The 13,708-nt window shown below is 32.0% G+C and overlaps 1 protein-coding gene across 1 annotated transcript in view; it reads right to left on the reverse strand.

Moving 5' to 3' along the window:
- The window catches only part of rho-5 (rhomboid-5), a 106,473-nt gene extending 92,765 nt beyond the window's left edge, over positions 1-13,708 (reverse strand). Inside the window, exon 1 of the mRNA XM_013314095.1 lies at positions 13,655-13,708. The gene's annotated coding sequence lies outside the window, so the exon portion shown is untranslated. The remainder of the gene's footprint in view (positions 1-13,654) is intronic.

A 13,708-nucleotide genomic window follows, 5' to 3' on the forward strand; every position in this document is an offset into this window, starting at 1 on the left:
CAGGCGGCCGCTCGCTCATTTGCCACCTTATGATATAAAAAAAAAATCAGTAGATATTTTATCGCAGCTAGAAAGAACTTTTATAATTAATCAATATGAAACATTCATAACATAGAAATGTAGGTCGACATATGCTTAAGCAAAAAGCGTACTTAGATTCCGAAGTATTGCAAACTGTATGCCGGGGCGTGGTGTTTCTTGGCATTCCAATGATATATGATTCACTAGCTTATTCAGCAACACGAACACTTTATTTATGATGCGACCACCATTGCCATTGACTTATGACTATATTCAAGACATAGAATACTACCTCGTATTTCCGTGGACAGAATATGAATACCTTGGGAGATAAAACTAACAAAAGATGCAAACGAATGCCGTAGAAATTTTAAATTTTCTTTTAGTGTTAAGCTACAAACTATCTATATATACATATGTAAGTAAATAGTCATAGTATATATATATATATAGTAATAGTACATAATAAAATCCTGTTACACTATTTATAACTCAAGAACGGCTTTACCGATATGACTGATTGGTGAGGAGGTAGCTTAGAGCCAGGAGACGGATATAGGATACTATTTATTCATTTTTTTTCGAGTTTATGCCTTGAAGAGCTGCTTTTTATATAACTTTGGTCATGGTGTCAAATTGGTTGTATACTGTAATGATGCTATGCAGTTTTTAAATAAATAAATAAATAAACTTACTAATATTGTAAATGCGAATGTTTAGATGGATGTGATATGGATGGTTTGAAGATATGTCTAGAACGGCTGAACTGATCTCGATTAAATTTGGCATATGAATAGAACATAGTCTGAAAGAACACATAGGCTACACTAATTAAGTTTTTTTATATATCCACGCGGACGGAGTCGCGGGCGACAGCGAGTTAACAATAAAGGTAACGAGGTAAATCAAAACTATCAACTAACGTGACCCAATTAACGAATTATTAAAAGCCGAAAGCAGAAATCAAACCGGAACATTGCATAGTGACCTATAAAAGATAATAAGGACGATCGGCTATAGCTGCATTTTTTATGAAGCATAGCTCGATATTGTACAGAAATAAATGCAACATAAACATTTAGCTCGACAACAGCCACGCGACACACCATCGACACTTTGACATACAAAGTGAACTGTTGAACTATTTCACTCTGTGTGCCAATGAACTAAAGCTCTTTTAGTCGTTAGTGTAAGGCGCAGTTTGACTCCACGCTACTATGACAGCATATTGTCGCCGAAAACTGGGTCGACTGGCGCACTCGACCCCAAACGGCGTCCTAACAACGTTCACCGCGAATTCGGCGCTATAAACACATATTTTAGAACACTGATATCGCTGTACGACAAGTTAAAAGTGTGTAAAGGCAGAAACATTATACAAAACAAAATGGCGTCGCACCTAAAATGTAGGGTCCGTTGGGTAAAAGCCGTATTTCATAGTCCGGAGAATTTCAATTTATTTAGATCGGAACAAAGCGTGCTCAGAACGATAATTGCATTTTGTAACAACAATTTTATACTTAAAAATCTTATACTTTAGATAAAAAATTTCCTTCCGTAACAAAAAAATCTTTAACTGTAAATGATAACTAATTTTTGTATTTATTTTAATTGTTATGAACCTTTTTTCATGTCACTAAAATACATATTGTGATACAGTCTTACTAATATTATAAATGTGAATGTTAACATGGATGAATGGATGGATGTTTGTTTTAAGATATCTCAAGATCGGTTCAACGAATCTTGATGAAATTTGGTACCCATGTAGAACATAGTCTGGAAGAATATTTAGGGAACTCAATTACTTTTTTTCTAAATTCGCGCGGACGTAATCGTGGGCGACAGTTAGTTATGCTATAAATAAACATTTTAAGGTTATAAAAGACATTTCTTCTTATCGCGGCGTAGATTTTCTTTCGTTTAACTTAAGACAATCTCTTTAGTTTCTGTGAGATAAGGTCATTATTATTCACAGTTCAGTTTGTCTGCAAAACTTCCGCCATTCATTTCAATATTCAGAACTACGACGGCAAGAAGTAATGCATAAACTCGGTTACAATGAGAAATTCTTTACATTTTCATAGAGTTTAAAAGTCCTTAGTGTACTAAGATATACAAGAGTTAAAATACTAGGAGTATTTCATGTTAAATATTTTCAACAATTTTTAAATGTAGTAAACCTCAAGCTAGAATTAAAAAATAATCAAAAATTGTGACTTATTTTGTACTAAAGAGTACATTAAAAAATTGTAAAAAAAAAATTTAAGAGTAAAGTTTTTTTTTCTTATATTTTTTTACCATATTAGAAGATTTTACTATGATATATTAAAATAATATATTATAGTAAAAGAATAGATCTCATAATAAATTTAATTCTCTAAGTAATTCTAAGAAGATGAACGGTTGTAAAAGTAATAAAATATGTAACGAAAAGAAAGGTTCATAAATTTTCATAGAGCCCGCAATATATCATTCAAAGAATTAACATAGACTTTTATATAATGATATTAGTTTATTAATAACTTACTTTAAATCAACAAGAGTCAATAAGGGGAAGGGGAGAACCAGTAAGGGGAGAACGGAATCTAACATCTAATCCGACCCAACAGTCAGCCTCACCTGCACGCGCCTCTGGCGGCGGCGAAAGCCGTGGTATTCCCTGCTAGATAACAAACGAGGCTCTGGCGACCGAGCAGTGGCGGTATAACCATACACCTTAATGCGCAAGCAGTCAGAAGAGGCCTCAGCAGCCTTGAGGAGTAAATAACCTCAGAAAGGTCTGGTGCAGAAGGCAACGGGAAACAACTGCACTATTTTACACTAGTAGCTAACTTTATGGATTACAGAACCAAATATTCCAAGTTAGCTGCCAACCTTCAAGACTGAAGAGGCACTAGAAGAAGAAGAAGATCAACAAAAAAGACTTAAGAGACTATGACAAAGTTAACCTGAAAACTATTAACCTAAAAATAACTTAACTTTGAACACAATAAATCTTAAAACGCGATATAGCTTTGAGCACACCCATAGTAATAAATTCTAGAACTTCGATAATCCTAGAGATTCCAATTCTGATATTAACTTTCAACTACGTGCATAAAATACAAATGAATATTATGAGTTTGCTTGAAATTTACAATACATTTTCAACAATCACATACACTCATGTTAGTTGTCTATTCTTGGTAGAATAGATAGCTTAAACATTTAAATATTTTCATTTTGATGATAAGCAAGGGAATCTGCCAAGGCTAAGGCAAAGCTCTAGAGATTTTTTATTTATTTAAACAAGGAACAAAATACAAATTTACAATAAAGATGACTATAGACCCATTGCGGGTTTGTCCAGACACTTTGGTACAACGCTATGAAATGAAACAGTAGGTAAGTTTAAATTTTTTACTCTTTTTTATTTCTTCGATAATTTTCATTCAAGATATTATATGAGATTTGAGAAGCATCTGATTTTTCTCGTCATTTAGACACATTATTTTAATGTCGTGTTCATTTAATAATCAAACTGAATTGGAATAAATTCATTATTAACGAGTAGTCAAACGACATCTGCCAAGTGCTTATGTTTGGCCACCAGCCAATATCGTTCACATTTCTTACATGAACATTGTTTTAAAAATTATATAATTCTTAACCTCAAATAAAAATTCTATAAACGTAGTTTGTTAAAACTTTAAATAATAAAATTGTCTATGATTAAAAACCTTTATGTTGAATACAATTTATAGAAATTAAAGATACGAATATACGAAACAAACCCACATATTTTCTCAATCAAACCCAACCTATTCATGCCACATTAGATTTCACTCACGTAAATTTATACAAAACACATTAAACTAAAACTCCTATCTCATCGTATCAATCAAAACCCGTACGTTAACCGGCGCGGAGATAAAATATTATTGATGACACTTTTCAAATTAAATTATGAATACATCAAGCGACTGTCAACCTTCTGAGTTTCGGTTTGTTCACATCATTTGTTATATAAAATGAACGTCCCCCTCCCTTGTTCCCTAACCCTTCTTCTCTTTGATGTACCCTGACGTCCCGATCCGGACAAAGCTCTGATTAAAATTTTTTCCCTGATTTTCCGCTTACATTTCATTTACGTGATTTACGGAACGTGACGACCTTTTAATACATTTAAATAGATAGATTTAAAAGCTTAAACAAAGTCGCAATAAGCCTTAATATTAATTTTAATACACATTTGTTTATTGCTTGTTTCTTGCCTTATAGTCATTTATTTAAAAATCTTGCTATAAAATATTAAAATGTTAAAGGTCGATGACACTGAAGCAAACACGATAAACATTTCTTATTAATTCAAAGTGCATTTTTATCTCGAAAAGAACTTTGATCCTAAAAAGTGTCGCCTCAAGTTTCTTTAAAAATAACTTTTCTTTAATGTAACATAAAAAAGTATATCAGACCATCATAAATATTCATCATTTAGTCGATCGTAGTCGTCTCTTCAAAGGATTGTTGGGAAAGGGTAGAAAGCCCGTTTAATAGGCAGAAAGGATTGTCGTTCCGAGCTTCAATCTTATTTCTCTCGTTTCAATATCGGTAAAAACAAAATCGAATCTGCACGGCTTAATTTCAATTTACGACTTTCGACTATTATATTAAAATAAAATTGTGCTTAGTACGCTGCTCTGCGGTTCGCTAGAACAAAGTACATGCCTGGTTCATATTAATATTCCCTTCGATACCGTTTGCTTCGCGGTATTATTCAGAAGACTATAAATTGGCGTAATAAATGTTCATAAATGGACACGTCGAATAAACTATTTCCAAATTAATGTAGAAATTACTTTTATATAAAGTAGGACAAAGTCCGATCTAGATCCCGGTCCGTTGTTAGTTAAGTGTGACCTACTAAACTTAGACGCTAAGGGAACGAGGGATTTATTATTGTTTTCATACGACTATTCATTTTTAAATACATTACATATTTCACTCGCTAAGTATCTATACACGTACAATTTTCATGAAGATTAACTAAAACTAATTTTAGTTACTTAGCTTTCTTAGCTATTATTTGGGACTTTATAGTGACAAAAAGTCTTTTATTATCGTAGATTTTAATGAAATAACTACAGGCACTTTTGAAGCAAATAATGAGTCAATAAAACAAATATGCAGATTAAAAAACATTTTGAAATTTTACTACTTCATAGTTCAAAATGTTCTCGGACGTAAATGTTGAACTTCAATTGTTCCCCTTTGGAATAGAGAGAAAATAAAACTGGAGCATTTTAGAACTCATAACAATGCATTCAAATTAAGGGAAATTCTTTTGCAAAGTACAACAACAACAACTCGAAAACTTCCGTTTATGTGACTTTTGGCATTTTTCCAATTTTGAGATATCATTTAAATGAAAAAATAAGCACATGGGAAACATCAAAAGAAAGGGAGAAGAAAGTTAGAAAGACTTTGAACAATACTTTGAAACGTCTTGCTAATTGAAACATACGTCCTAAGACAAAGTTTTCCAAGTTATTGCAATTATATACAAAAACACAAAACAACAATAAATTTGTAAACAAAATATAAGGATGAGATGATGCATAGAAAGAAAATATTTACTTTCTGTGCATCCTCTGCTCCGGTGATTAAAGGTAGGCAACGCATATGCAATTGCGTATGTCTATGGGCAGCTTCGCTATTTCAGCGATTTCAGGTAGCCGTTCGCTCGTTTGCCACCTTATGATATTAAAAAAGGACCAGAAACTAGTGTACAGAATGCATAGACAAGTTAAGCGTTAAAAAAAATCCGATTGTTTGTTCCGTTAGTGTAAATAATCCTAACAAAAAATTAACCAAGAAAATGTTGTATTGAGTTTTTCCTTACGAAAAAACAAGACGCCAACAGTGCCATTATCTTGGATTTATAAGCATTTTAAGAATCCCCGTTATTCACTATAAGTATTCTTAAAATTTTATTCACAAAACATTGCACCGTTAAAGATTTTACGACAATTTCATGTTTATCTTTTCCAAAATAATCTTACTAATATTATAAATTCGAATGTTTAGTTGGATGTTTGTTTGAAGGTTTGTGGATCAGCTCAACGGATTACGATGAAATTTGGCATGGATGTAGAAAATAGTCTGGAAGAACACATAGACTACTTATTATGTTTTCAAATAATTACGCGCGAAAAATGTCGGGCGACAGCTAGTTTAAATATAAAAAATGTACATCTACTTTTCAAAACTCGTTTATTTTGGTAACATATTTAGAATTGCAACTGCGACGAACATACACGCTATTCAAAACGAGAAGGTGAAAACGAGTGCCTTTCAGTTTGAGCAGAACCGAAAACACTTTAACTCGCGTAGTTAACCACTTTTGATATTCGAAAAACGTTGTATAGATCGAAATGGAAGAGGAGTTTGTCAATAGCAAAACATAGAAAGAACACCACGTTGAAAGTGGTTTTCAAAATTGAAGATTTCATTGATACGGTGACGATGTTATCTTCTCTATCTTGATAGTTAAAGTAGCAATTCTTTATAGACAATATATCATTCATTTAAGTATTGTTTGGATGTTCCGCTATCGTTCTATCCACTATAATACCTTCTAGATATACATATAAAATTTCATAAAAATCGGATAAGCCATTTTGGAGGTATGGTATCTAACATTGTGACACGATATGTTTATTACATTACAATTACAAGGAGTGGTATCACTTCAATAGATACAGCTTTATTTATTTAAGCATTCCTTAAATGAATTCGTGTTGAATAAACCTATATTTAAGTAGGTATTGATGCGATATAATAATAAGAATTATTTATCAACTTTTATATTTAAATATTTACTAACTGTATTAACAACCAATACTACTAAGTAACCTCTTTTTGTAAATAAATACATAGAAAATTTAAAGTAAGCAATGAATACTTAATTTACAAAACTAAACTAACATTTCAAAATATAAATGCTAATAAATACCAATATGTATGAAGAATAGTTAGTTGATTATTTTTGCAAAGAAATTAAAAAATAAGTTTATTCAAACCTTATTAAAATTCTGTCACTAGCATATGTCAGCACGGTAAAGTTCCTTAGCTTCAAATTATGCTCTCCTATGCTTTACCGCTTGAAAAATACGTCAATTTCACAAACTTACCCGGTTTGTTAGACTCAGACTTGAAGTCGAAACCCCGATTTCATCTCAACGAAAGCTTTTCGAATCTACGAGCTAGCAGTTTTAAGAAACATTTTCCTGACGTGCGATATTTTCTAGTTGACATACACCAACGGATAGTTATTTTCACGTTAATAATTTTTCTTAAATTCTTTAAGGTAGAAAAATGTATAAAATGCTTTTAATTTTACCGTACTTGAACTCGTAGTCAGACCCTCTTCGTAATCCCGTGGGTCTACACAACGCATATATGTAGAAATACGGTAAAATGTGTTTTTTAAAGCATTTACATTTTTATAATAGGTATATCTTGACTAAATGTGATAACTGATAATTAAAATATGACTCTAGAATGACTCTAAAAGTAACTATGGCGATTTAAGACTATTTAAATCTTTAACAAAAACTAATTTAAACAAGTAAAGAAATATTAATTAAATATTACTCAACTACAATTATTATAAATGTTAATTTTTTTATAACAGAAGGGGGCAAACGTGTCGCGGGAACAACGAGGTGTTCAACGACGCCCATGGACATCAGCGATACCAGAGGAACCGCAGATGCGTTGCCGTTAAATGTTACAACTAATTAAAAAAATATTCTGTTGCATATGTATAAAATAATCTCAAGTGATCTTAGTTAAGTTTAAATGCATCGGTTGTCTATATCTTATATCTTTTAATGAGCAATTCTTGTATATATATATAATTGGAATCTCGGATAAATCGATCTAGCTAGGAATCATTTTTAGAAAATGTCATTTTATTCGTGTTTTATCGATAATCAACTTAAAAATAAACTTAACTTTTTCTATCGGTAGGATCGAAAAATATTATTCATATTTCATCATTTTATTAGTAATTCGTACTTAAATATAATTTCCAAAAAAGACAATAAAAAAAAATACTTAGCAAAGCTCGGTCATCCAGGTACTTAATATTTTATTTAAATATACTATATAAAAATCAATTCTCGTGTACTTGAGTTCAAAGGCAAATTACATAAAATATAAAGCATTGAGTTGCACATGCGAAGTTATGAAATCATTCGTTAAAGTACATTGTCGTTGAACTGTTCTTAAAGCAAGTTTTTAAACTATGTTTGAGTAGCTAACAAGGACATAAGGCATTACAAAGGCAATGTACGTTGTAACTTTTCATACATAAAGCGCTTGTAGTGACTTTGTAAGTGGGAATAGTAGGTACCGTCCTCCTGACAGCGGCTTCTTTAAACATCGCTTAGTGTCAATTTCTCATATTAAATCTACACTAAGATACTCTCCGACCTGAGACCAAAGTCTCTGTATAAAACATTGTCATCCCTGTCATTATCTTTGACAAAACAGAGAAAACGTGTTTTAAACATGGATTTTGGTATCCGAAAACCACGTTTAGTAACCATTTAAAGAAGATGAGTTTTGAATATGGCAGTTAGAGTGTTAACAAACGGATGCCAATGTTTCCATCATATAATTAATCAATTTTTATTACAACTATTTTAAATTTGAACACTACATTATTACGTAATGATTTGAATAATGGAATGAGACGATTCAAACGATTATCGCTTTGGACGTAAAACACCGCCAGTTGACTGCACACAATCATGGATATTGGCATTTTACTGTTCACCAAAGAACAGAAACTACACTAAAGAATTCCTTTAGGAAACAGTACGACAAACTAGATATATTTATGCAATGTTAAGAAGAAAATCCGAAAATTTGGCAGTGTACTACACTAGCCTTACTAAAATGTCGACGTTTGTTACCCCTCACTATTCATTCTGATACTGGACTTTGTAACGAAAGCACGTCATTCGCGCCAAAGGATTCTAACTAATAATGTCTAAATGTAATAGCACTAACGTAATTTCAACTTCCATACTATATTATATTTGTTTTTGTTACTGTAATAATGCTTGCTGCTTTATAATTAAAAAACATAAACGCAGTTGCTATAATTCTAGCGCATGACATGAAATGCGAGTAAGAAAATTATTTACACAACCTAATTTACATTTTCTGCGAGTGCACTATGTATGCGGTGGGTTTTCTTCTTTTCTGTTTTAAAATAATCTGTGTAAGCTTTTTAAAAATGGAATCAAAAACGTTTATATTACGGGTCATTTCTAATTACATTTACAGTTGATTTCTGAAACCAAAATCTCTGTATAAAATACGTCATCTCTGTTTATCTTTGACAAAATAGATAAAACAATATTAAACAGGGTTTTTAGTATCAGAAATTGACGTATACTGATATCAATTTTATTTCAATTATAAAAGTACAAGATAATGATGTCATTTCAAGTAACGTGTAATGTCGAATTATATTGTGCAACGGCTTTTAATACACAATTTATAACCTAAAAATAAAATCTTGCGAACTCTAACAAACAGTTCTACTGCATTCGATAGTAGAAATATAAATGAAGCCGAATATCCGTTTAAAAATTAATAACGCAATAAAAAATATGATCAAAAATAAATTACAAAGCAATTCGGTGTGGCAGGTAACGTACAAATGGGTCCGTTCAAAACGAAAGTAATTCATTTATCTTCCTTATTCGCTTGTTTTGGTTCGGCGCTGCTTTTTCAGAAACGCCATCGATAAATCACGCACCTCCCTAGCTTACTTAGAGTTGCCGAGGCACTTATATCGCCGCATACTTTTATCCCAAGGGCCGTTACTTTTGTTTTATAGACCCATTACAATTATAATCCTAACATTTTATTATATGAATGTATAAACTTTACAATCTATATCAAAATAAAAACAGGGTTTTCCAAAGATAAACTGTTAAATTCAATGTACATAATAGGTTTACGATTTATAACACGGTATCTTCGAAAAGATAAGGGAGGGTTCAACCTCTATAAGCAAGAAGTTTTTCTTGCTTATAGAGGTTTCTCTCTTACAAGAGTTTCTCGCTTATGGAGGCCGTCTGTCACGACCGGACAATGACTCGCGCCTATAATCTGTATTTTGCAAAAATGAAACACGATAACAGGAATTAGCAATTAGTTAATTCATAATGCCATCTATCTTCATGTTAATAAAACAGATTTAATATCCAATAAATGCATTATGCACTAAGAGATGTCACTTGTAATCATGATAAATACTGATAAAAACCCCGTATTAAAATAAAGACATTTGAAGACATGTCTGCTTATAAGGTAACTTACTTCTCATGCATTATAAAACAACAATCCACTCTCTCATGGATGAAATTCTTCTCGCTGTCACTTTCACACACACAAGCACACAAATTTCTTATTAATATTTAACAAACACAATTCGACTAACTTCGTACACAGACGCGGTACACAAAAACGTGTCAAATGATATCAAAAGAACACCTGACACGCCCGCGTCGCTTATCTTTAAGAACGATAAGTCTTTTAACATATGTATTACAACATCGCCATCTCTTTTATTCTCTTTGAAAAAATAGAGATAACGATAACATTTGTTTATTTGTTTTACAAAAATTGAAATTCACGGTAAAAGATAAATTTTACATTCACTAACCAAAGTAATAATAATAATATAATATTTTACACGTTGTCAAAGGAAAATACACAATATCTTCAAAGCGGATTAATACTTGAATGCCACTAGTTTTGTATTCAAAAAGAATAATGGAAAAGATAAGAAATAAGGTTGATATTTCGAGGTATGTTTAAATAATAAAAAGGAGTAGAGTAAGTTATTCAAACGTTCACCTAACCAATACCTACATATACGTTAAACCAGCTTGTGCCTTCGACTTCGTCTACGTGGCTATCCCAAAAAAATGCTGTCGTGTGTAATCAATGACAAAACTATGAGATCATTAGCAGATCTTTTTTTGTAAATTTACTAATATTTTTTTTACCATTCCAACTAAGCTCTAGGCTTGTGCTAGGATATGGGTTTACGACGATAGTCGAATGGCGGGATTCGAACCTCCGACCACGTGGTCGGATATCCGTACCCTTAACCATTAGGCTATTGACGCTTAAAATTTGAACTGCGTTTAACCGTGAGTTCCTGAAACCAATATCCGCGTGTGCCTTTCTTCTGTCAAAGATAATTACAGAGATGACGATATGTTTTATACAGACATTTTGGTCCCATCAACAACGGTTAGTCAGTTTCTTAATAGATAAAAGGAATTATGTACCTTCAAGTTTCACAACTGAGAAACAAGAACTCAAACGTCTTTCATATTCTTTATATACAACATGTATCTATACTTCTTTTACATACATTTATTCCAGACAAAAACTCATCGAATGAATTCAATAGCATTGTTCGACATTCGAATCCGCTCCAGAAAGCAATTTATGTCATTCGAAGATCGACCGCAATAGGGTAAAAGTAGCGTCAACGCTTGCACAGAAGCAATTACCCGTCTTAAACTCCCCTTACCCGATAGTATTAAAGCCTTAGGAATACGATTGAGTGAGTTTCGGATGCAATCCCATAGACATGTGAAGGATTATACCATTCTATTGGACCCGTAATTGGATAGCTTTTTTACTTACTAGAGTTACAGGAACACATTTGCTATTAGCTGTACAAGATCAAAGTTCAAAACCTTTTTTAATCACTAACAATTTATCCGTCTTTTGTCTAGACATATAAAATATATTTTTTTTTAAATAATAATCTAAATTTCGTTCACGTTTTAATAGTAGGCAATGAAAGGTCAATTTTTTGTGAGCAGTCGCAAAAGTTTTTAATGGAAATTTCACGAGACCCAAGCGAAATTCCATCGCTGTCATAAAACGAACGGGACTGGAAACATTAAAAAGGAACGCTAATAAAAGACGACGTATAAAGAAATAGGTAACAAATATGATACAAAGCGTTATTCAGTCGACTAGTTAGATGCAAATATGTTATATAACCAAGAGTTTCCATTGAAGAAACTTGTATGAATACATATGTCACTCGAATAATCAACCTTAATAATCTAACTAATATTATAAATGCGAAAGTATAGATGGATGGATATTTGTTTGAAGGTATATCCGGAATTGATTTTACTATAATTTGGCACAGATGTAGAGCATAGTCTGGGAGAAAACAAAGGCTACTTATTATTTTTATTTTTTTTAATTCCGCACGGACGGAGTTGTGGGCGACAGCTAGTATATAAATAAATACTTGGGGTATAAACAGTGACATTATACAAATAAATATAAACAAGAAAATGAAGCTTTCTCTTCCGATATCCTTCGTTATCCTACAAAAACTGTTTCAAGGTTTTTTTCTTAGAAAATTTGACGTAGACTGACATAGCTGTATTTGTAATATAGTAAATAGAGACGGACCTTTTTTGTGTATATTTCGAAGAAGGCATCTACACAACACATTACCCTCGTTCATTTTCTGACCATGTGAATAAAATAGATTTGAGAAACGTCTATCCACAAACTTATCTTGACAGTTTGCAACGATACATAACCTAGCCAAAGCTATACGTTAGGATGACTTGCGAAGATTTCTACCATATACAATTGCAAATATTATTTAAAAAATATATCGTAAATGTATATAGATTAATAATATGCTACATATTGTTTTTATAATTTTGTACTAGATGGCGTTAATTTAAAATATAATAAAATTGCAATGAAATAAATATTTTTACAAATATTACTATGGTTACCGAAGAGATATAGAGAGAATCGGTTTATGGAATTTTAAAAAGAAAGTTGCACACTAATATCTATGGCGTATAACATGCTAGTAATGTAATATTTATTTGTGCAAGATTTCTTTGTATTTTTAATTTGTTTATATTGTTTTTATTTACAAAATTGAAAATCTTTAACACAACATATGTGTTTTGATTGGTTTATTTGCGTAATAATTGTGTAATTAGATTTTAATAATTTCATTCAATCTATTTCAAACGCAAACAAATGTTGTCAGTTTTTAACAAACTAATTCTAGTACTAATAGTGATTTATTTAACGCTACATATGTATGTAACAGAGAGATCACAGAGATCATTTTAAGACTAATGAAACGGACCTTGCAACTTTCATAGATTACCTATTTTCAAGTTTTCTATAGTTTTATGTTTAAAATAATAAAGCCAACGAGAACATAAAAACGGGATTTAATGATACCGTATGTGATTAAACATAAACGTATTTATTGCTTTAGTCACAATTCAATTAGGACATCGTTAGTGAATTAAATACGAATTCATATAATTTTAGGTACCCTTCATTTGCGGTCGCATCATCAATTATTATTATTTGCCGACTGCGTAATATTTGCTCGGACAACGTTTACACAACGACATGCAGCCGAATAATTTATGTTGTCAAAACCGATATGCGTTTGCTGAATACATTCGCGGTGACAATTTGTTTGGTAGGGTGTGTTTGGTGTGGTGTGTAGACGTGTAGCAGGATAGAACAATAGACTCACCAGTCAAGCTGCGGCTGCTGCTGTCTCCGGCGAGCCTGTATGCAGCACGGCGGC

The sequence above is a fragment of the Papilio xuthus genome, unplaced genomic scaffold (genome assembly GCF_000836235.2).
Source record: "Papilio xuthus unplaced genomic scaffold, Pxut_1.1 DF827542.1, whole genome shotgun sequence".
NCBI lineage: Eukaryota > Metazoa > Arthropoda > Insecta > Lepidoptera > Papilionidae > Papilio > Papilio xuthus.